The sequence below is a fragment of the Triturus cristatus genome, chromosome 1_1 (assembly GCF_964204655.1).
Source record: "Triturus cristatus chromosome 1_1, aTriCri1.1, whole genome shotgun sequence".
Classification (NCBI taxonomy): domain Eukaryota; kingdom Metazoa; phylum Chordata; class Amphibia; order Caudata; family Salamandridae; genus Triturus; species Triturus cristatus.
Window position 1 is genome coordinate 1,219,032,002 of NC_140579.1, and position 25,916 is coordinate 1,219,057,917.

A 25,916-nucleotide genomic window follows, 5' to 3' on the forward strand; every position below is an offset into this window, starting at 1 on the left:
GTTCAGTGACATCACTGATTGCATCATCCAGTGAGCGTTAGTATATCGTATATGTTTTTGAGACTTAAAGGCATATACTGAGCTACTGCATAAGTTAAATTACTTTTCTTCTGTACTATTAATTTGTTATTTCTAACATAAGTAATCTGATCTATAATCCAACTTTTAAAGCGGGTGTACTTTTTATCAGTAAACTAGCCTCTATACTGACACATGTTCCCTGCTGATGTATGTGTATGGTAGTGTTTTGGATAGTCTAAGCTGTTCACTGGGACTTTTCTCCACAGTGTTTGCTGAGTATAGTTCTGTTTTACGACAGACTGACCAGTTTCCTTAGAACTCTTTCCTTTGTGATGAATGACAGTGAATAGATTAATTTATTGCAATCTGTTTCTACAAAGACCTTTCTCTAGGATGAGGGCTCAGTGTAGTAGACCTGTATAACATACTGACCTCCCTTCTCACACCTTTTTCCAGGATGAAGAATAATTTTACTAGTGTTTTGTGACACAGTAGACGGTACAGGAAGACCTGTCTACTAGTTGTATGTTGTAGTGGTTTCTGCAAATCTGACATTTTCACTAAAACCGCTTTCCAGGTTCATGAATGGTGTTGTTGTTCAGAATAGACAGGACTATTCACTAAGAACTGTCTCTTACATACATGATGAGTGCACTAGTTGATAAGGTTACAGTGAGCTCTAAGTCACTCACCTGTGTCATCTTCTGACTTTAAAACAATTTAAATGGGAGAGAGCGCTAGGTGGCGCTAATCAAGATGGCCGCACTGATGTGAGGCTCCTGATGCCAGACCCCTCGCATCCAGCCTTAATCCGTGCCCCGCTGTCCTAGCAGCGATCCGGAGGTCTCCACCTGCAGCGGGACCGATGCACCACACTCGGTGCGAATTTGAGCCGCTTTCCTGCTCCCGGGGCCGGGTTCTGCTGCCCTTTGATATGAGGCTGTGAGGGACGCGGCAGGCTGGTTCCGCGGCCGGCGCTGGGCGCTACGAGAGTCCCGCGGCGCCAGTGAGGGATACAGGCCGTGTGGCTGGCGGCGGCCGGCCGCCCATCGCGGGACCCGGGAAGGTGATCCCAGTCGTCTATGGACCAGCAGGGCGCTGTCACGAGCACCGTGGGGTGCCCCCTGGACCTGCGGAGGCCCGCAACGGTGACGGCCTGGAGCGAGCGGTGTGGGCCTGCGCGGGCGGCCACATCGGGCTGCGCTGGGACTGGCTCCTGTCTCTTCTCCACGCCGCTGCTTGAGACTTGCACCGGCGGCGACCGGGCGGCGGCCTCCTGGAGAGCTTTGAGTGTGGACCCACCGCAAGGGGTGACGGAGCCCTGCGGACACAGGCATACGCGGCCGGCGTGGGAGCCCATCCCTATTTTGCGGCCATTGGACTCCATCCTCCCCGCCGCCGCTGGTTGGGCCCGCCGCTGAAGAGCAGGGGCACCCTGTTTCCCCCCCCCCCCCCCCCCGGAGGGGCCCTGCTGTCGATCGGGCCCGGGGGCAATTGCGGGGTGGCCCGCTGCACCGGGCGCACCTGCGGACCTACTGTGAAGGACGGTGGGAGATGGACCAGGGACTGTGCTTGAGCTGCTGACGTCTGCGGGAGTGGGTCGCGCCGGAGCGGCTCTGGTGAGGTGAGAGGGCGGCCCGGATCAGAGCGGGGCAGTGGTGTTTCCGGCGGACTCCTGGCCTCCCCCCGCTGGGGGACGGCGGTGCCTCTGTTCTCCCTTTCTTCTGGACCCTCCGGTTCCTGGCCCCACGCCGGCCGGTCGCTTGGCGGCAGGGCGCGGCTGGCCGACGATTCGCCATATCGAGCCTAGGCACCGGCGTACACATCCCGAGCGCCATCATGGGCAAGGACAGGGGCGCTAAGTCGACGACCACGTCCCACCAGACCAAAATCGACCGCTTCACGAACCCAGACCCCCCGGGCGCGGGCGGAGAGGCGGCATCAACTCCTAGCACAGACCTTGCCGCCATCCTGCAGGCCATCAACGCCTCCAGCGCGTCCCTGGAGGGGATGGTCGGGGAGGTGAAGGTGGACATTACGCTCTTGCGACAGGACCTCCGCAATGCCACGGCCCGCATCACGGAGACGGAGTCCTGGATTTCGACGGCGGAAGATGACATCAGACAGCTCCAAGACCAAGTCCGGGAGCTCACGACCCACTCCAAGGAGCTGCATCGGCGGGCGGAGGATGCCGAAAACCGGGCCCACCGCAACAACCTCCGCCTGGTGGGCTTTCCGGATGGGGTCGAGTCTGGCCGCACCGACGACTTTCTAGAGAAGTGGTTCAAGTCTTAGATGCCAGCGGCCAGCTTGTCCACCTGGTTTGTGGTGGAGAGGGCGCACCGGTCGTTGGCTGCCAGGCCTCCGGTGGGGGGCCCCCCCGCGCCCCTTCCTCTTGCGGATCCTCAACTTCAGAGACAGGGACGCTATTCTGAAGGAAGCGCGGGTGCAAGCCCCCTTGTCCTTTAACAACCACACCATCATGGTCTTCCCGGACTACACCCGAGAGGTCCAGGAGCAACGCCGTTCGTACACGGAGGTGAAACACAAGATGCGCTCCTTGGGCCTCAGCTACCAACTCCAGTTCCCGGCATGCCTCCGCGTTGTCTTCCAGGGCAAGACTCTATTTTTTGACACTCCCCGGGCGGCATGGACCTGGCTCACCGAGGAACGACCGTTGCGCCAGCCAGGGCGGGTGTCGCTGGCTCAGCGGCCATCGGCCCAAGACACAGCCAGGCTCCCGCGCCCACGACGCAGGAGGCGCACGCCATCCCGGCGGCCCCGTGGTGGGGTGGCGGCTGGGCCTCGATCTGCGAGTGTGTCGGGGAGGAGACCGAGGGACTCATCCGCCTCATCCGGGACGTCCTCTCAAGCGGCTGGGGGTTCTCAACGCCGCTCATTGCATCTGCCGGACCCATCCCCGACCCCCCTCCCCACACACATAGACCTCTCCGACCTCTCCCGCAGCCCAGCCATGTGATTTGACTTTTCTTTGTCCTCTGTCTTGGCAGGGGGTTCGACGGCCTGGTCCCGCTGCGGGGGCCTCAATCTCGGACTTGGATTCAGCGTTTTCCTGCTCTTGTGTAGTAACCTAGGACAGAACACTTACATCCGTACTTCAGGAGGTGTCCACCACGCTCTTTACACCCGAGCGCCCCTGCTTGGGGCCTTGTAGTTGTTTGTTAAAGTTAGGGCGACAGATGCTTCCGTTCTCGAAGTGTAGGGTGGGGGGTTGGGGATGGGGTTTTGTTGGTTGTTCCTTCTAGGGAGGGTGTTCTTTTTAGTTTGGGTTTGTTTCTTCTTGGGCCTGTCACACAGCAGTATCGTACGAGCGCCACTGTGTGGCTCCACACTGACACTCACATGCGCTCCGCTAGCGCCCGCTCTCAGCCGGCCTTCCCTGGCTCCCTTTAGTAGGTCATTCGTTCTCCCTGTGGTACCTATATGCTCCTCGTCCCATCCCCGCGTGCCCATGCCGCTCGGTGTCCTCCCGGCTCCCCCCTGGTTGTTCCGCCCCTGCTGCGACTCACGTCCACTGCTTCCACGGAAGACTTAGCCCCCAAGGCCCAGCTGCGCATCCTGTTCTGGAATGTAAACGGCCTGTTGGATAGGCTCAAGCACACTGCAGTCCATAAGTATGCCCAGCGCGTGGGGGCCGATGTGCTCCTGCTTCAGGAAACCCATCTTCTCGGTGAGAGATGTCCCTTTCTGGCACGCTACGGGTATGACCGGGTGTGGCACTCTGGGTTTTCCCTTGGCTCCCGCGGGGTGGCCGTCCTGCTGCGCCGCTCCCTCCCCTTTGTCCTTACACAGGCGACCCACGACCCTCATGGAATCGGGATTGCTATTTGCGGCACACTCGAGGGTAGGCCGGTCAGCTTTCTGTCGCTCTATGCGCCACCCTCCGGACTGTCGCAGGCTTTATCTCACGCCGCCTCTCTGTTGGAGACCTTCCCGCTGGGTGCTGTTGTGCTTGGGGGGGGGACTTTAACGCCGTCTCGGCCCCTCAGCTGGACTCGTCGGGACCGATTTCATACTCCCGTGCTGCGCGAGCGAGGCAGCTGGTGGGTTGGGCCGAGGCCCAGGGCCTATGCGACGCCTGGAGGATTTGGCATCCTCACGATCATCAGTACACCCAACCCTCGGCCGCTCACCACTCTCACGCGCGTATTGACATGATTTTTGTCCCCCCCCCCCGCCGATTGCGGGGGTATCCAAGATGTCCGTATCCTCCCCAGGGGGATTTCGGATCACTCTCCGGTCCTCCTGGGTCTGGGCACTCCGCCTCACACGGCCCGGCCGATGTGGCGCTTTAACGCTTGGTTCCTCCAAGACAAGACACTTCGTAAGGCGGTGGGCACTGAGCTTACCCAGTACTACTGCACCAACAAGGGCTCGGTCTCCTCGGCGGGCACCCTTTGGGAGGCCTGCAAGGCGACCATCAGAGGCGCGGCTAAGGCGCATGTGGTGCGGCACCGCCAGACGCAGCTGCAGCAGCTCACTGCCTGTGAGGCCCGGGCACTGCGGTTGGAACAGTCTCTCTCTGAGCTCGATGACACGGCTGTGGACCGGCAGCTGCGGCTCCTTCGTGAGGAGATTCGTCAGCGATCCCTCGAGGCGGCCAAGCTTCTCTGGCAATCTTCGCTGGCGAGGGTGTATGGTTGGGGTGATAAGAACGGCGCGCTGTTACATCGCCTGGCCACCTATCCCAGGACGTCGCGCATCATTCCGGCGATCACCGATTCCGAAGGCGTGCTCTAGTCCTCCTCCGTGGCGATAGCGGCAGCTTTCGCCCAGTTCTATTCTCAGCTCTACTGGGCCCGGGCACCGGATCTTTCTCTGGCCACTCTGCTCGGGTCTGGTAACGTGCACCTCACCCAGCTTCGGCCGGACGAGTGGGAGAGCCTGGAAGCCCCCATTTCCCTTGAGGAAACTGGGGACGCAATGGGGCGTACGTCCGCTGGGAAGACCCCGGGACCCGACGGCTTCCCCCAAGAATTCTATGCCGCCTATAGGGACAGCTTGGTCCCGCGGCTGCGGGACCACTATGCGGAGGCGATTGAGAAGGGCTCCTTCCCCCTAGAAGCTGACTTGGCCACAATTGTGGTTTTGCCCAAGTCCACACCACCGTCCACCGACAGAGCGGCTTACCGACCGATTTCGCTCATTAATACTGACGTGAAGCTCTATGCGGCGGTCCTGGCCCAACGGCTTCGGCCCTTTTTGTCGACCCTGGTCCACCCGGATCAATGTGGCTTCATGCCCGCTCGGGGTACCCGCCACTGTCTTCGCTGCCTCCATGTGGCCCTGGCTCACCGCCACAGACTGACTCCATACCTCGCCCTCCTCCTTGCTGATTTCAAAAAGGCTTTCGACTCGGTGGGGTGGGCCTATCTGTTTGACGTCCTGGCCCACATGGGTTTTGGCCCTAAGTTCATGGGGATGGTGCGGGTCCTCTATGCCCGCCCCCGTGCCAGGGTCTTGGTTAACGGAACGCTGTCGAGGCCATTTCGAATCGGCCGGGGGACGCAGCAGGGATGCCCGCTGTCGCCTCTTCTCTTCGCGCTCGCGATGGAGCCCCTTGCGGCCCTGATTAGAGCTGACCCTCTCCTTCAGGGCTGGGAATGGCCTGGCCTAGAGGCTGACAAAATCGCCCTCTACGCGGACGACGTCCTGCTGTATCTTGGCAACCCGGCGCGCTCCGGACCCCGTGCATTATCCATCCTGGGCCGTTTTGGCCGGGCGTCCGGTCTGTCCCTGAATTCGCGGAAGTCGGTTCTGGGTCCCTTGCACCCGTCCCGGGAATGTTTTGATTGGCAGGCGACCATCCCCCTCCGCCGGTTATCCTTTAAATACCTGGGCATCTGGGTCTCCCTCCTCCCGGAGCTGAGCTGGGTGCTTAACGTGATCCCCCTGGTCAAGAAAGCCAAGGCAGACTTGGCAAGATGGCACCAGCTACCCCTCAATCCGCTGGGGAGGGTGGCCCTCTACAAAATGATGGTTCTTCCCCGGTTCCTGTATGTGCTGCAAAATACCCCCCTCTCCTTTCCACGACCTTGGTTTTGTGAGCTGGATGGGATGGAGACAAGATTTCTCTGGGGTGGTGGGAGGCCTCGGTTGGCTCTGTCGACATTCCGCCTGCCCACCTTTGATGGGGGCCTGGGCATGTCTAATCTCTACCTCTATTATCTGGCCACCCGCCTCCTGGTCATTCATGACTGGTTTGGGGGGGGGGATGGTCCGACCCGGCCTACAGGGTGGATCTTGGGGATCTGGGTTTCTCTGGTATTCAGGACCGCCTGTATGGCGCCTCCATCCCCGCCTCCTGCCCGGATATCACCAAAGCTATATTCCTGGCCTGGCGAGCGGCGCTCCGTCACACCCGATGGACTGGGAGGCTGACCCGTGTCACTCCTCTGTGGCACGGGACGTGGTTGCGGGAGGTCGCGCAACTGGAAGGCTTTAAATCATGGGACCTACTCGGCATTTCCCAGCTGGGGGACGTCTGGCGGGGAGGGCGAATGTGTTCCTATTCAGAGCTGCAGGCGCGCTTCTCCCTCCACTCCTCCCAATTCTATAGATACCTCCAGCTGCGCCACGCCATACGCACCTACACCCCATTGGACGTCCAGCTGCCGGACCACAGCCCCCCGGAGGCTCACGTCATGATGGGCAATTTGGGGAGGGGGGGCATTTCCAGGATTTATCGCTCCCTCGTCAACTGCACCCCTACATCCCTGGAGGGCCTTAAGGAACGATGGGAGGGTTGGGTGGGGCCCCTGGATGAGGCCGACTGGCGGGATGCCCTTATGGCCCCCCGCTTGGTGACGGCTGCGGCTTATCCAAATTTACTACCTACACACCGCTTATCTCACACCGGCTCGCCTCCACCGCGCGGGCCTCTCCGCTGACGCGGCCTGCCCCCGCTGTGGCTCTGAGCCGGCGGATTTCCTTCACATGGTGTGGTCTTGCACGGAGCTGGAGGGGTTCTGGAGGGGCATTGAGTCCGAACTTACGGAGGTCCTGGGGTGGGAGGTGCCGCATGAACCTAGACACTCCCTACTGGGCATCACTGACGGCTTGGATGGCACGCGCCCAGAACAGCTATTCCTCATGACCGCCTTAATGGTGGCCAAACGTGACATTGCAGCGGCGTGGAAGCAACCACAGCCGCCTAGCTTAGCTAAATGGGGCGTCGGGGTGGACTGGTGTGCGGCGCAGGAGCGGACTCTTTATCGGGCGCGGGGCTGCCCCAAGAAATACCGAAAAGTCGGGGGGAAATGGCTGGGCAACGTACCATAATAGGGCGGCTTAGAAGATGGGGGAGGGTTTCAAGGGGAGGGTGGGAATGTGATGCACTTTCTATTGTGTTACTGTGTGGTGGTGGTTCGAAGGGCCCGAAAGTTTCTTTTGCTGTACTGCCTAAAACAATAAAAACTTGTTTATAAAAAAAACAAATTTAAATGGTATTTTATTAAGTATATTGAAGTTTACTTTGCTGGATGATGCCATCAGTGATGTCACTGACCATGTCATGAATGATGTAATATGTGAGGTCATAAGTAGGGGTGGGTGGAACTCACTGAGTTTTACTCTGTGGGATTTCCGCAGAGTTACATTAAACCACACATTAGAAGTAGCATACTTGGAAACAAACATAAGTGGTGTAACACTTGTTTTAAAATCCAGCAACAAATCTATCAATTCAAGATGGTGACCATGCCTGAACACTACTAGAGTAACTCTGTGAGCACTAGGATATTTCTGCTGAATTTAAATCTAAGAGGTAGTAAATGAGTATCCTATATTCGCGGAGAGTATGGAGTTTGCAGGGCTGTGGCACGTCAGAGGAGTCTAGTGAAAGGGAGCACAGTTTACCATTGCCTGCCGGGATTACTGTGCCTGTTCCTCCTGCCCTCGTACCAGAATGTGTACCATGGCATTGGACATCTCGGATAGTTCAGAGCTCTCCCTTATCAACAGGCACCTGACCAGGTGTAACATGTTATATGATATTTTAGTGGGTACCAGTGACGTTTGTCACACAGTGGTTGGTGAATTTTTTTGCTGAACTCTGCGCTCCAAGTGGATCGCTGAGGGGGAAAAACTCTGCGTATGCGGTCGGTGCAGAGTTTACTGCCCACCCCTAGTCATAAGCAGCATAAGTTGTAGTTAACTCAGGTAACTATAACTGCTAAATTTGTATACTTTTCTGAGTGCAAAATCTGAGCCTAACTATAATGTCTGTAAACTTTTAATTTGTGAATTTCGAAGTTTCGTCCCTGTAACCTTCGTTTTTTTCAGTGAATTTCCACTTTTCTTAATGCTATTTCATACTATAACGTCGCTGTAAATGTTTTTTTGGGGGGGGAATGTCACTTTTTTTAAATAAATTGCACTAGATTTCACTCATACATTCAATTTGGTAATATACTTTTTATACGTTTAGAACACATTATACAATTTAAAATAAACAATTAACAAATAAACATAACAATTTATTTAACTTTTTACAAATTCAACCACTGTTTTCAATTTATTTTATGGATCCGCAGATCCATTGCAATGCCACCACAGATCTGGCCACCCATCCACATTGTAAACCATACACCAAATCAGTTGTTTCAGAGTCACATCTCTTTGGAGAGTCTCTAAAGCACAGCTCCATTGTATAATTCCCTTTCCTTCAAAAAAAGAGAATATCAAAGTTAAGATCTCTTCTGCTGAAGATAGAAAACAATGTAAAAAGTTTCCAAACCAATATATGCTGCAATAAACTGTCAAGAGATACTTTGAAGACGTGATCACATGGCACATCATTCATTTTGAAATCCCTGAAAACCATACATACAATGACGTATCAGAGAATGATAAGAGAGACGGAAGGCGGTACATCAACATCAGCAGGTGGACCATCTGTGGGACCCTTACCTCTTGACCAGATACTTACTATTCTCGCTGTTTCACCAAAACTTCAAGAGATGGTGACTCATTGTGCCAAACATTATATGCCAGTGGAACTAAATAGATCACCTCTTGCCCATTTAATGGATGCGGTCAAGAAGCATCATTCATATGTTTGTTTTCACCTCATCCTTCCATCTTCCATTTCTCTTTAAACACAAGTAGATATCTGAAAAGCAAATAAAGAATACAGTTACCTTCAGATTGCATACTATTAGATTACATACTATAAGCAAGCAAATAGCTACATAAGTGCGTATATCACTGTGTAACAGGCTGAATATGGGTATCTAAATGGGCATGCAAGTGGCTGTATTGATTTGTAAGTGGATGTATTAGTAAGTGTTTGGGTGTGTAACTGTGGGTGCAAGTGGCTCTATTAGTGGTGGGTACATAAGTGCTATGTGGAATGTGAATATATATGTGCAAGTGTCTCTGTTGCTGTCTGACTGGGTTTGTTAGTGCCTGTATGGTTTTGTAAATAGGTATACGAGTGACTGCATGGGTAGGTGACTGAGTGCATAACTAGATGTATAGCTGTGTAAGTGTGTGCAACTGTCTGTGTGCTCAATACATGAATGGCTTTATAGCTGTGGGTGTGACAGTGCCTTAAGAGTGTGTGAATAACAATGTAAGTTGATGTATAGGAGAGTAAATGGGTATGTGAAGGATTTTATGGGTGTATGACTGAGTGTGTCAGTCACTCTCTGGCTATATCAATGGTGGGTACAAATGTGCTTTTGTGGGAATGTAACTGGCTGTACAAGTGCCTGCCCGACTGTTCGAGTGGGTGCAAATTACATACTATTAAATTACATACTATGAGCAAGAACCCACATATAATGTCTAACACATTCATTCATACTGGCTTAAAAAAATACCTATATTTTCAGTATAGCAATTAATCTTTCTCCTTTGCTGCTCACTTTATGTTTAGTTAATATTCTCATCTAGGCTCCCTTCTATTGGTCCTTTTACTATACTGTCTAGAAGCTACACAGTTTCTATCATCTTATAGACACTCACATTTTATATACTTTTTTTATACTACATCCTAATTAACATACCTGTACAATCTCTTTGCAGATGTGCAACTTTCACTGTAATATATGTTTTCCACTGCAAATCGCAAGTCAGAACTATGGCAATCCTCCTCCACTCTCAGTAGAAAAGGAGCTAAAATGGCTGCCCTTCACAATGTGCTCTTACTCATACTTCTGTTCTTAGCAACTCATAGACTTCCTTTAATCTTTTATTTAAGTTATACCACTCCTAAAAAGTCACTATTTTTTAACCCTTTCCATGTTTCTCGTAAAGAAGCCCAATTTGATAGCTTTTGCCGGATCCACCGCGGTCCCATGTATTGTTGCAGTGGATCTGCGGATCCACAGGGAAGCCCTTAAAAGCTTTCAACAATCTGCTGTTAATGCTTTTTATTTATCTTGCATTTTGTTAAATATTGTGAATGACAAGACCTACACTCCCAACTGAGCAGTTTTTCTACAGTAGTATGCTTTTCAGTTTCCCACTGCAGTCTCTCTTGGTCCATTCCTCCCCCACACTCTTTTAGCTCTGCTTCCATAGTAACCATGTTCCCAGTAGTCTCTGCCTACCAGTAGGTGAAAAGTTTACAAGACTTTCTCTGAACATCATACTAGCTGCACATTAACTGTAGCTGGCGTGGTTGACTGTTCGGAATTCCAAGCATATCCCAAACAATATAACTTAATTTTTTTTCTTCTTCAAAACCAATCACAGAGTTAGTTACTTTTTTGTGAAACTCGCTACATAATGTTAGTTTCCACCATCCAATTAAATGTGTCCTTTTATATTTCACTTGCTGTCCTCCATTTTAGCTGTCTTTCATCTTCAAAACAGCCCTCATTCTGCTGCAACATTTTCCTTTTTATTAATCCTGCTTGCATTCAAAATGGTCAGAGTCTAGATTGTGGGCCATAGTTTTGTGCTTTGGGCCAGAGAGAGTGCTGGAGAGAGTGGCATTGACAGGGACCTAGGTTTACCTAATGTAGACAGTACTTGGGTTGGCCACAGAGGGTTAAAGTGGCATCAAACGCTGACTTTGGTTAAAAGCATTGTGGATTGCCAACATCCAGATCTTATGATTGTGCACTGTGGTGGCAATGACCTAGGCACAGTTACTGGGCAGGACAGGAAATCCTAATGAAGGATGCCGTTAGTAAATTAATGTCACTTTCCCATGTACTGCCTTGGTGTTCTCCAACATATGCCATAGACAGAAGTGGCAGTGGGCAACCCAATTTTGTCTGCAGTTAGAGAAATCAAGGAAACATTTCAATAAAACTGCTTCTGCCTTTCTCTGAGACCACAACATTGGCTCTATATACCATAGCAAATTACGCTTTGACATGGGCGGAATATATTGAAAAGACGGAGTCCATTTCCCGGATACAGGCAACAGGGTGTTCCTCAACATCTTAAAAGATTGCATCCTGTCCTATTAGTAGTTATCATCTACACATCATAAACACAAAAGTTCTTTTCAGAGCCAACCCTTTTCCCAAACACTGTTGTTTTGTTGTCAAATCCCTTTTTCTAATTTCTAATTCAGATTCGTGTATCTGCCGCCAAATAAGGAGTCTGCCAGCTACTCGGTCTGCGGATCTGTCCCCAACCAAATACACATATTTAGTACAAGACAGCAACACATTCAACAGTATGTGTAGGAGTGGCTGTATGGGTGTGTGGGTGTGTAAGTGTGAGTGGATATATGAGTGGGTGTGTGAGTAGATCTATGGGTTTGTGAGTGGCCGTGTGGGTCTCAGTGGGTGTGAGTGGTTTTGTGGGTCTGTGAGTAGGTGTGTACGTCTGAGTATGAGAGGGTGTCTGAGTGGCGGTATACCCATATGGGTGTGTGAGTAGGTATGCAAGTGTTTGAATGGATTTGTAAGGGTATGTGTGCATGGGTGTGTGAGTGGTTGTGTGGGTGTGTAAGAGAGTGTGTAAGCAGCTGTGTGGGTGTGTGAGTGGATCTGTAGGTCTGTGAGTGGGTGTGTGAGTAGCTTTTTGGATGTATGAGTGGGTGTCTGAGTGTTTGTGTTGATGTGTACGCAGGCATGTGAGTGTGTGAATGGGTGTGTGAGTTGTTTTGTGGGTCTGTGAGTAGGTATGTCAGTGGTTGAGTGGGGTGTGGGAGTGGGTGTGTGAGTTGTTTTGTGGGTCTGTGAGTGGGTTGGTCAGTGGCTACTTTATTATTAGAATATGTACACTTTTGCATAATAAAGTTAATGTATTAACTTAAAAAATGTGAAATTAATAAAAAATGTTTGTAGCTTTAAATAACTAAAAAGATATGAAGTGTAAAATTAATTCATAAATTAAAAAAATACATGTATTAATGCAAATTTTACATAAAAAGATATTTTATGTTCTATAATGGAAAGGAATATAAAGATGTACAGTTATTTCTAAAATATTTTATAAAACAAGCCATATATTTAATAAACCATAAAAAAATGAAACATAAGTTAATAAAACTAAGCTAAGTAAAAAACTAAAACAAGGGGGACTTGTCTGCCGGGGCTGCGCATGGCCTTTCTGGAGAGCTCTTGGCCCGAACCTCTATGGCAAGCGCCTGAGTCCCAGAGTTGACAAAGTATGCTCCTGTGAATCCTGCAGAACGGTTGCAGAAAGCTAATAGGTCACAGCACTGAAGGGGACAACGAGGATCAGCCAGTGGGGCCGGACAGTTGTAGTGAGGTGATGTAACTCGGTGGCCGTGGATTGGCCATCTTGCAGACTGTATAGAAATCGTAAGAGTAGGAAAGAGCAGGAAGGTGTGTAAATGAGAGGCTATGATGTTACCCGCAACTGACCAGAGGGTGGATTGCCCCGCTCAGCCAGCAAGCGGGTAAGAGTTGAGCATTGTCCACAAGCTTTGGCAACCAGAGCCTGAGCAGTCTTCATGCATGAATAGGTGACATGCCCTGATGCCCATAGCTCAACCTCCATTTAAGCACTGAAAGGACAGCAAGGTCCGACGCACGGTCAAGGCACTAGAAAAGGCATTGGAATATATTTCCTTAGTAGAATCAGGATTAAGCCCCCCTTCTGAATCTCAGATGAAGCTGTGAGGCATCCCTTACTGATCGCCCTAGCTAGTAGAGAGAAAAAAACTAACACAGGCCCTCCACCACAGTGGACATGAGGGCCTTGAGGCGGCATTCACTGCAACTTTCACCTTGAGACTGATGCCCAACCTCAAAAAAGAAGCCACCCAGAGGGCCATTAGGGATTGTTTGAGGACACAGGTTCTGAGACCAGGTCCTAAGACAACCTCATATAATAGCATCCAAGAAACGTGACTATCCTTTCCACAGGATGAGATTTGGTCCCAGCGGTAGGTGTTGGTACTTTACACCGATTTTTGGGCACAGGTCCAGATCAACGGGCCCTCTCTGCTTGCTTCCTAGTCAAGAGGGGCACTCAACAGGGTTGCCTGCTGTCGCCGTTCTTGTGCGATTTGGTGATGGAGCCCCTGGCAGAGCTCATCTGAGCACACACCAGAGTCTGCGGCTTTGGCTTGAGGAGGAAGACAGGGTTTCATTGCAACAGACGATCTGCTCCTCATGAGCCCCGGTCTATCCTTCTATGGCTTATGGAAATCTTGGAGATATATGGAGATGCCTAAGGGTCAATTGGAACAAATCTACCCTTGTGTCCATTCGAGGGGAAGTGTCTCGGACTGGGTGTATCCCCGCCTATGGATTGCGAGAAATTCTTTCCGTTACTTGGGCACGACAGTTGTCCTTTCTCAATCTAGGTATTGGGACTTTAATTTCATCCCCCAAGTTGCCCAGGTGCAGAGGGACATGACAGAATGGTTTACGCAACCACTCTCACTGGTGAGCCGCGGAGCTCTTTTCAAGATAGTGGCGCTACCTTGCTTCCTTTATGTGCTATACCACTGCCACTACATCATACCACCCACATTTTTTCCCGAACTGCAGGCGCACATTACTACTTTTCTGTGGGCTTGGAAGACATCCAGGGTGCCCTTCGTCAAGAGCCGCTATTTCCCATTTGATGCTGGCTGAGGATGGGCTGTTACATGGCTCTGTTACTGCGCAACTGGTCAACATGGACAACTTGTTCTATGCAGATGGGGAGAGCCGGCCTTCCGGTTGGAGCTGGCTCTCCTTTGCCCCTACGGTCTGCTCTTCCTACTTTAGGTCCAATATGTATATTGTAGAACAACCGCACTCTTGGGTAAAAATAATGAGCCTAAGTAAAAAAAGATGAGTAGGTGCAACTTGGTTGGCCCTCCTGAGTAAGAGGGTGTAGAATATGCTCAAAATGTTCTTAATACTGTACAGCCAAAAGGACTCAATGAACGTGTAGATTTACATTGCTTCCTTTAAAGTGTATTCAGCTGACCTAATGTACATATACTATCATGCTATATGTATTGAAATGTTTAATTGAGACACATACATTAATTTAATTGTGTAAATCCTTTCTGACTTGCATTATAGTGGTTGTTATTAAGTTTTTAACGCACTTCTCACTCGGAAGCACAATTTTTAATTACCATCACACTTTCACAAAAATGATTTAAAAAATCGCCTATAGCATTATTTACCTCGTTAACATACACATTTTTTCTTGATTTTCGACTCGTGCCGTGTCACAGGTTGTTTTACATGTTTAACGGCATAGATTGAGTTTAGATAATTTATACGCAAATTTAAATATGCTCGACTTCGTTTAAATTGGGCCAAAGTAGAATTTCTTTAATTTTCATGAATGCGACAGCATAATGCTGCATGATGACGATATATTGAAGGGCCAGCGTTTAGCGTTGAACAGGAGCGCGGGACCCGAGGAGGTTCGCAGTGTGGAAACTTTCGGTAAGCGTGGATCTTACATTCAAGATTTTTTTAACAGAGAGAACAAATCTGTCTCTCACACAGTATTTATTTATTTTTTGGCAGCTTAAACTTAAGTATATGGAGGGCAAAGGACACATCTACGGATCAGTTGTCTGTGAGTTTGTCATCCTTTTTTAATAGCTTACCGATTGACTTGTACCTTACGGCTTAAGCATGGTATACGATAGCGGTTTTCGTTTGTATCATTATACAGGTTTCGTAAAATCAAAGTACTCGGCCCCATGACTAAAGATTAACAGTTTCTCGGCCAACGTAAGTGGTTACCAAAATACGATGTTGAGCACTCGCAATCTGAAATTCATGACATTTTCTTGATTTTTACCACAAGTTGATTCTTCATTTTCCATTTTTTTTCTATCACACATTATAATCGTTTTCTGTTCGTATCAGTTACACACATTTCACCGAGTGATACTAAGTGTTGTGCATGTACCAATTTCACATTACATTCATTGAGTAGACAGCAGATGTCAGAAACAAATCTGATTATCACTTTGGGGTATAAGGTGTTTGTTAGACTTGGGGGTCTCTAGTTGGCACAGGTATGCACTTGTGACAAATAGGGACCCTCTCCTCTAGTCAGGGTAAGGGGGTACACTCCTAAAATAACCCCTGCTCACCCCCTTGGTAGCTTGGCACGAGCAGACAGGCTTATCTCAGAGGCAGCGTGTAAAGCATTTGTGAACACATACAGTAACCAAGTGACAACACTACAGATGGACACCACACAGGTTCTATATCAAAAATAAGTATTCTTTATATAGATTTACCACAAGAGCATTAAACGACAAAAACACACAATACTGTTACTTTAGATGGTAGAAGTTTGCTTAGTTCTCTTAAGTTCTTAAATGCGACACTTTAAGTCAATGTACCTTTTAGATGCGACACGCAGGGCAACGAAAGTGTTGCAACGATGTTGATGCGATGAAGTTTTTGGTGCAAAGAAATAAAGACGTGAAGATCTTCCAGATGCGTTACGCTTCTCCGATGTTGCGAGAAGACTCGACTCGATGCGTCAGCTGCAGCAGCGACACCCTTTACGCGATGCGACGACAGCGGCCTTGGCAGCAAAACTCTTCTCCGACGTTTGCGAGACGCTTCCGCTCGATGCGATGTTGCAGCGGCGACACCCCTTTACGCGATGCGACGACAGCAGCTCCGACGGCAGCACGCTTCTCCGTGGATGCGAGGCGCTTTTCTTGATGCGGTGCAATGCAACAGCTACGATGGCTGTGATGGCGACACGCTTCTTCCTTGATGCGAGACTCTTCTCTGGATGCGGTGCAATGTGTCAGCTTCGATGGCTGCGATGGCGACACGCTTCTTCGGCGTTGCGAGACACTTCCTGGATGATGCGAGACACTTCCACTCGATGCGATGCTGCAGCGGCAACACACTTTACGAGATGCGACGACAACCGCTCCGACGGCAGCACGCTTCTCCTTCATGAGTTGCGCTTCCAGCTCCTTGCGACACGCAGTCCCTCAGAAGGCCCAACAACAGCAGCAGGCACTTCCAAAGAACTCTGGGGAGCTGGGGGTGAAGTCTGTTGTTCCTGAGACTTCAGCAGGAGGCAAGCTCTATTCCAAGCCCTTGGAGATCCTTCACAAGTTGAGAAAAAGTACACACAAAGTTCCTTTCTTCTCTCTTTGGCAGGAAGGCAACCACTGCAGGCCAATCCCCCAGGTTCAGGGATAGTTTCCTCCTCAGCTTCTTCTGGTTCCTCCCTCAGCAGAGGTTCTTCTTGTTTTCTCAAGGTGATCTAAAATCTTGGGATCAGGGTCCCAATATTTATACCCAGAAATCCTTTGTCCTCTGAAGGCAGAGGGGCCTTTGCCCAGTCCAAACCAGTTCCTGAGCACTTTTACCAGACCTCTCCTTTCCTTTCACAGTGCAGGGCAGAAACATTAGACTCCCCACAGGAGGTGGAGCCAGCATTGTGGAAGGCAAGTACAGCACTGGAGCACTTTGTTGACAGGATTCCTTCTCTTCATTCACTATGCAGGGCAGAGACATCAGACATCAGCCACTCCCCAGGAGGTGGAGCCAGCATTGTGGAAGGCAGGCACAGCCCTATTCAGCTCCCAGGTGCAACTCCTCCCACCCATCTGGATGCAGATCTCTCTATTCACCACTGGGACACCTCACCCTGTCTCCTGGAATTCCCCAGCCCTGTCACTCAAACTCCAGACAAAGGAATACACACAAATTAGCAGAGGCAGGTTTGAATGGTTAGACAAGAAAATGCCTACTTTCTAAAAGTGGCATTTTCCAACACAGAATGTTAAAACCAACTTTACTAAAAGATGTATTTTATCATCCTGAGTTCAGGCATACTAAATTCGAATTTCTAACATGTTCTCTGAGTCAGTTAGGATTATAAAATGTAATAACCAAACTGTCCATTCTGGCCTATGGAGAACAGGTAGCCTTGCAATAGTGAAAAACGAAAATGGCTGTAATTCACTATTAGAACATGCCGCACACACCAGGGCATGTCCTACCTTATCCTTACAATGCACCCTGCCCTTTTGCCTACCATAGGGGTATCTGATATGAAGAAAAGGGAAGATTTAGGGACTGGCAAGTGGGTGCACTTGCCCAGTCAGCATGACAGTACCAGACTGCACGCAGGCTCTGCAATGGCAGACCTTAGACACATGTTTACAGGCTGCTTCTGTGGGTGGCACAACCAGTGCTGCAAGCCCACCAGCAGTATTTGGATTACAAGACCTGGGCACTCCTGGTGCACTGTACTAGGGTCTGACAGGTAAACCAAACCAACCAATCATGGAATCACAAAGCATACATTAATTTACACTAGGGAGCACTTGCACTGTGGCACTGGACAGCAGTGGCACAGTGCCCTGAGCAACTAACACCAACAAAAATACATGAGTGTTAGACTCGGGAATCTCTGATTGGCGCAAGGATGTCCTTGTGTCAAGCAGGGACCCTCTCCTCCACGTCAGGGCAAAGGATAACCCCTTTTGGAATGACCCTTGCTCACCCTCTAGGTGCGTGGCGTGAGCAGCCAAGGCGATTCTTCAGACGTTGTTGGTTAAGCACTTATAATCACACACACAGTAAATACATCAATCCCCCCAGAAACGGACACCAGGCTTAGGTATGTGAAAATACGCTTCTTTATATAAAAATAGTTATCTCAATACGCAGACTTATCACAAGACTAGTAACGTTGTTTCTATGCCACCAGATTATAAAGCAGGCAAACGGTTCCTTAAGCGGATGCTTCTTTAGTCTTTTACCAATGTCACTTGGAGGATTCCAGTCTTGACTTACTTCAGGCCTACCGCGGCTCACGCATCTGTCGTGGGCGCGCCTGCACCGTGCACAGCTCCCCCCGGCGGCTCCGGGGCAGCGGGAGGTGAGACGGGCGTGCGGTGTGGTGAGGGGTTACGGGGAAATAAGGCGGTGCGGGCCCCGAGCCCGATACTGGAACTCCTTTAGCAACGTTGTGTGGAGAGTCGGCACGGGTCTGTGCGACGCTCAGCTTTGGGAAGTGTTCTTGGGTCCTCAATCAGCGGATGTGGGCAGGTAGGCAGGCGCGGCCAGCGACCCTTAGCACGGCGGTGCAGGGGGGTCTCCACAGCGGGGGCGGCGCGGCCTGAGGGGTTCCGAGGATAGCGAAGCGGGGGCACAGGGCACGGTCAGTGCGGCTGGTGACCCGGCGAGGATCACGATCGTCGGACGGATTCCGGCGGGAGGGGTGACAGCACTTTCAGCGCACTCCAGTGGCAGGCGGTGACAGGGGCGCAGGCAACCTAGCCCCGGGACAGAGCGGCTCCGGACGGAGCGGGGCTCTCACGGGGTTAAGGCAGGCAAGCTCCTGAGTGTCACGGCCCTAGGAGGGGGCGATGAGGGGCGCAGTCTCTTTCCAGCGGGATGCACACACGGCTCAAATTGGAGGACGAGCAAAAGCACAGAGAACCCACTGGTCCTGGGGTTCAGTTCAGGGGGCAAGCTCAGATCAAGCCCTTGGAGAATGTTCAAGCACAAAGCAGCAAAGTCTTTTCAGCAAGTCTTTTCCTCTCCTTTCTCAGCAAGGCAAGCAGCAGGCCAGTCCTTCCAGTGTCGTCTTCTTCTCCTAGTCGGGCAGAGGTTCTTTGTGGTAAACAGGATTCTGATTTGCAAGGAGCAGGGCTCCTACTTTTATACCACATTTCTTTTGTTCTTTCAGGCCAGGGGGGCCTTCGCATAACCGTTCTCAGTCCTGAGCACTTTGTTGGGGGTACTCTGATTTCTGCTTTCACTGTGAGGGGCAGGCACATCAGCCGCTCCACAGGAGGTGGAGCCGGCATTCAGGGGACAAGTACCTTCAGGAGCACCTTGTGGACAGCGCTTCGCCCGTCCTGGGCCAGGTGCAGGCTGAGTCATCAGTGGCTCCCCAGGGGGCGGAGCCAGCATTGTGGTGGTGGAGCACTGCCCTATTCAGAGTCCAAGGGGCACCCCCACCTCCCACCAAGGTGTTCTCCTGCCATTCGCTACCTGTCATCCCCCCAGCCCTGTCACTCACATAGCCCAGACCGTCAGATACACGCACAGCAGAGGCGGCTGAAATGATTAAGCGAGTAAATACTGACTTTCTAAAAGTCGTATTTACAAACCCAGGATAGTAAAATAAACTTGGCTACAAGAAGTATTTTATCATTCCGAGTTCATGCATATGAAACATATCTCTCTACCATGTTCCCTGAGCCTGCTGGGATTATAAGGTGTAATAATTCCAGCAGCTCATCTGGCCTAATGGGAACAGGTAGCCTTGCAATAGTGAACCACGAATATGGCGGTAATTCACTACTAGGACAGGCCACACAACCAGGGCTTGTCCTACCTTACACCTACAACGCACCCTGCCCGCGGGCCTACCATAGGGGTGACTAACATGAGGCTAAGGGAAGGTTCTGGAGGCTGGCAAGTGTGGGCACTTGCCCAGCCGGCGGGACAGTACGGGACTGCATGCGGGGTCTGCAGTGGCAGACCCAGGACACATTTTACACGGCCGCTGTTGTGGGTGGCGCAACCAGTGCTGCAGCCCACTAGCGGCATTGGCATTCACAGGCCCTGGCACTCCGGGTGCACTTTACTGGGGACTGACAGGGAATCCAATAAACCAATTAATTATATATCAATTATGAACACTTTATCTAGGGAGCACTTGCGCTGCGGTCACGGATTAGCCGTGGCGCGGCGCCCTGAGCGGACAATACCAGCAAAACAATCGAGGCACACCATCAAAAAGTGGAAGGGAAACTCACGCCAAAGTGCCAGGTCTAACACGTGTCCCCTCCAGCTGAAATGTGGGGAGAACTACCCTTGCCCAGGGGGTTCCTCGTCACTAAGGCGGAAATACCTGGACAGACCGTCAGCGTTGGCGTGATCTGTACCAGGACGGTGTTCCACCGTAAAGTCCATACCCTGTAGGGAGATGGACCACCTCAACAGCTTTGGGTTCTCACCCCTCATTTGCATCAACCATCTGAGGGGCCTGTGGTCCGTCTGAACCCGGAAGTGAGACCCAAACAAGTAGGGTCTTAGCTTCTTCAGCGCCCAGACCACAGCAAATGCTTCTCGCTCAATTGCACTCCACCTACTTTCCCGTGGAAGTAACCTCCTACTGATGAAGGCTACGGGTTGGTCCCAGCCCTCCTCAGTCATCTGTGAGAGAACAGCCCCTACACCATGCTCTGAAGCGTCTGTCTGCACTAGGAATTCCTTGGAGAAGTCAGGGGCCAAGAGCACGGGCGCCGTGCACATGGCAGTCTTCAGGGTGTCGAAAGCTTTCTGACAGGTGTCAGTCCAGATCACGTTCCTGGGCTGCTTCTTGGAAGTCAGCTCTGTCAAGGGGGCAACGATCGTTCCATAGCCCTTGACAAACCTCCTGTAGTACCCAGTGAGCCCCAGGAAGGCCCTCACTGTGGTCTGTGTCTTGGGGGGTTCCCAAGCCAGGATGGTCTCAATTTTGGGTTGCAAGGGTGCCACCTTGCCACTCCCCACTTGGTGTCCCAAGTACACCACGGAACCCTGCCCGATCTGGCACTTGCTTGCCTTGATCGTGAGGCCTGCTCGGCGCAGAGCCATCAACACTTCCCAGAGGTGGCGCAGGTGTTCGGGCCAGGTGGCACTGAACACTGCGATGTCATCCAGGTAGGCGGCACTGAACTCATCTGGCCCAACCAGTACCTGGTTGACCAACCTCTGAAAGGTGGCAGGGGCATTCTTCATTCCAAATGGCATGACCCGGAACTGGAAGTGCCCATCTGGTGTAGAGAATGCTGACCTCTCTTTGGCCCCATCGGTCAAGGCGATCTGCCAGTACCCAGACGTTAAATCAAACGTGCTGAGGAACCGGGCAGCCCCCAGCCGATCAATGAGCTCATCAGCTCTGGGGATGGGGTGTGCGTCAGTCTTAGTTACTGAATTGAGTCCTCTGTAGTCCACACAGAACCGGAGTTCAGGTGTGGCTCCCGGCGCAGCAGCTTTGGGGACCAAGACCACGGGGCTGGACCAAGGACTGCTGGAGGACTCAACCACCCCTAACGCAAGCATTTTGGAGACCTCCTCCTTGATGCAAGCTCTGACCCTGTCAGTTACCCTGTAAGCCTTGTGCTTCACAGGTAAGCTGTCTCCTGTGTCCACATCATGGACGCACCAATCTGTGACACCAGGAACCAGGGAGAACCTATCTGGAAACTGCCCCAGCAAGTGGCGGCAATCTTCCTGTTGTTCAGGCGTCAGGGTGGGTGAGAGGTTAACTCCATCCACTGACCCATCTTTCTCGGAGGCTACTAAGAGGTCAGGAAGAGGCTCAGTCTCCTCCTCCATTCCATCATCAGTGGCCAGCAGCATGCCCACTTCGGTCCTCTCTAAGTGGGGCTTAAGGCGGTTAACATGTAGGACCCTCAAAGGGTTCCTGGGAGACTGCATGTCCACCAAGTAGGTGATAGGACTTTTGCGCTCCACAACCTCAAATGGACCTGTCCACTTATCCTGAAGTGCACAAGGCTCCACTGGGGCCAAGACCCACACCTTTTGTCCAGGTTGAAGCTCTACCAGAGTGGCATTCCGGTCGTACCACCGCTTCATCTCCTCCTGGCTGGCTTCCAGATTTGCCTCAGCAAGTTGCCTGAAACGCCTAGTCTGGTTTCTGAAGGCCAGCATGTAACTGTATACATTCTGGGGAGGTTTCCTGGGAGATTGCTCCCAGCCTTCCTTTACCAAACTCAGAGGTCCTCTTACCGGGTGACCATACAGAAGCTCAAAGGGGCTGAACCCTAGAGACTTCTGTGGCACCTCTCGGTAAGCAAAGAGCAGGCATGGCAAGAGGACGTCCCACTTACGCCTCATTGGACCGTCTAGGCCCATGATCATGCCTTTGAGGGTTCGGTTGAATCTCTCAACCAACCCATTTCCTTGGGGGTGGTAAGGAGTGGTGAACTTGTAAGTTACCCCACACTCCTTCCACAGGGATTTCATATATGTGGATATGAAATTGGTCCCCCTGTCGCTCACCACCTCTAGAGGGAATCCCACTCTGGAGAAAATTCCCATCAGTGCTCGTCCCACCACGGGGGCCGTCACTGTCCTCAGAGGGATGGCTTCAGGGTACCGGGTGGCATGGTCCACCAAGACCAGGATGAACCTGTTGCCCAGGGCTGTCTTGGGGTCCAGAGGCCCGACAATATCAATACCCACTCGCTGGAATGGCGTACTGACCACGGGGAAGGGTTGCAGAGGAGCCTTGTGCTTCCCCCCGCTCTTACCACTTGCCTGGCAAGTCTGACAGGTTCTGCAGTAGGAATCTGAATTCTTGTGCATTTGGGGCCAGTAAAAGTGGGTGACAAGCCTGTCATAGGTCTTGTCCATCCCCAAATGTCCTGCTAAAGGCACATCATGAGCCAGCCCCAGTAGGAAGGTTCTGAACTTCTGGGGTACCACCAGCACACGGGCTGACCCAGGTTCAGCAGCCTTAGGCTCTGAATACAGGAGGTCACTCTCCCAGTACACGTAGTGTGTTTTGGCCTGAACACCATTGGCCTGGTCTGCAGCCTGCTGCCGCATACCCACGAGAGAAGGGCATTCTTTCTGCTCCCTGCAGAATTCCTCCCTGGAGGGGCCTCCTTCTTGCTGCCGATGGGTCAGCTCAGGCAGGTCCCCCAGTTCGGCAATCTGTTCCCCGGTAGGCTCCAGAGCATCCCCCTCAGGGTCTGCTTCCTCCTGGTCCGTGGGAACTTCGGGGGCCGGTTTCTCACGCCTCCTGCACCTTCTCCCTAAGGCTGGTTCCTGGACCTCTCCCTCAGGCTCCAGGACCCTTTCAACACCCCTACTGGCTGCCATGGACCGGGTGGTCACGCACGCCCAGTCGGGTAGACCCACCATCCTCAGATGTGTGGTCTTCTCCACCTTTTCCCAAGGGGAGCTCTCCAGGTCGTTCCCTAGCAGACAGTCTACAGGCATGTCAGTTCTCACAGCGACTTGTAGAGTACCAGAGACCTCCCCCCACTCAAAGGGAACTTGAGCCATTGGACAACGACTCTCTATGTTGTCAGCATTGACAACCCTACAGTAGGCATTGGGTACAATCTGCTCTTGAGACACCAGGTGTTGCCTCACTGAGGTCACGCTGGCTCCTGTATCTCTAAGAACCTCAACCTTCTTTCCATTGATGGTCACTACTTGCCCATATTTCTTAGTGTTAGAGGGTAAGTAGGTTTCAGGGACCATCTCACTGTCTCCTAGCGAGACTAGGGTCATATGCGCAGGACCCCCACCCCCCTGGACTGCTACCTCCTCCCCAAAATTAACATTAGCTACTTGCCGGGGTGGAGCACCAGTGGGTGCTGTCTTACCAAACAGGCGACACGTAGGATCAGTGGCAATGTGACCCGGGTCACCACACCTGTAACAATTGAAGGGCCCCTTTGGAACAGGCCTACCTGTCGGGGCCCCGTTCTGCTGCGGGGGTGGGGGAGGCTGAGAACCCTTCTGCTGGTTCCCTTGGGAATTACTTTGGGGGCCTTTTTGGAACCCTTTCTGTTTACCCTTGTCCCCCCCACTCTTCTGCTGGGGACCCTGCCCACCTTTGGCGGAGTCTCCCACTTGACCCTTGTGGACCCTGGTGCTGAGCCAGCGGTCCGCCTCCTCAGCAAGCTTCCGCGGGTTGGACAGCTTGCCATCAATCAGGTGCTGGCGTAGCTCAGGAAAACATTGACTGGACAAGTGCTCCCATGCAATTAAATCAAGCAGCCCTTGATAATCATTCACTTTGCTACCCTTCACCCAACCATCCAGTGCTCTGCAAAAAAAGTTACATACTCCACATACGTACTCTAAGGGATCTTCTTAGTCTCCCTGAACCTCTGTCTATATAGCTCAGGAGTTAACCCATACCTGGTCATTAAAGCTTCCTTCATATGAGGCCTGGAGATCTAAGGGTAAATCTAACAGTGTGTCACGTCCTTCAGCAAGGAACCTTCCCCACAACCCCGCTCCCCAGTCTCTCAGGGACCCGGTGTGAAGACATGGCCACCTCATAGGCTCTAAACCACTGCCCTATGTCATCCTTTCTAAAATACTCCTTAACTACATCTTTGGGGATGTACACCTTGGACTCTACCTGCACCGGCGGAGTGCTGCCACCAGAAGGAGCGGTGTCCAAACTTTTCGCCTTCAGCTCCAACTCCTTCAATCTTATATCATGATCCATTTGGCGTTGTTGTACCTCCGAGGCCAACTTCTGCTTTTCCATTTCCATTTGTCCTGCCAACTTTGCCATCTCCATTGCATGCGCCCTGTCTGCTGCCCTGTCTGCCAGCTCCTCTGGCGACAGGACTCTGCTGGGCTCCCCAAAGTTGTCGGGTGGAATGATGTCCCCCGCATTCTGTGGGTCTCTTGACTCCTTCCAGGCTCTCAACGCCTTGGTGTACGGGTTCTTCCTCTTGAATCCAGCATGGGGAACTCGGAGTTTTACACTGTAGCCTTTCAATTGCTCTACTGTGTAACCTTCCAGTCCCTCCCAATCCACCTCATCTATTCCAGAAATCACAGAGTGCTCTTCCAGCAGGGAGTGAGCCAGGCATGGTTGCAATAATGGCAGATGTCTCAACAAAGTTCAAAAATGAAAACCTGTGGCTGCGTTACTTGGTCTGCTCTCACTATCTGGTGATTAATAATTCACTGTATGCAAATTACAAATGCAAATCCGAAATCCCAGCCGCTGCCAACAATGTTAGACTCGGGGATCTCTGATTGGCGCAAGGATGTCCTTGTGTCAAGCAGGGACCCTCTCCTCCACGTCAGGGCAAAGGATAACCCCTTTTGGAATGACCCTTGCTCACCCTCTAGGTGCGTGGCGTGAGCAGCCAAGGCGATTCTCCAGGCGTTGTTGGTTAAGCACTTATAATCACACACACAGTAAATACATCAATCCCCCCAGAAACGGACACCAGGCTTAGGTATGTGAAAATACGCTTCTTTATATAAAAATAGTTATCTCAATACGCAGACTTATCACAAGACTAGTAACGTTGTTTCTATGCCACCAGATTATAAAGCAGGCAAACGGTTCCTTAAGCGGATGCTTCTTTAGTCTTTTACCAATGTCACTTGGGGGATTCCAGTCTTGACTTACTTCAGGCCTACCGCGGCTCACGCATCTGTCGTGGGCGCGCCTGCGCCGTGCACAGCTCCCCCTGGCGGCTCCGGGACAGCGGGAGGCGAGACAGGCGTGCGGTGCGGTGAGGGGTTACGGGGAAATAAGGCAGTGCGGGCCCCGAGCCCGATACTGGAACTCCTTTAGCAACGTTGTGTGGAGAGTCGGCACGGGTCGGTGCGACGCTCAGCTTTGGGAAGTGTTCTTGGGTCCTCAATCAGCGGGTGTGGGCAGGTAGGCAGGCGCGGCCAGCGACCCTTAGCACGGCGGTGCAGGGGGGGTCTCCACAGCGGGGGCGGCGCGGCCTGAGGGGTTCAGAGGATAGC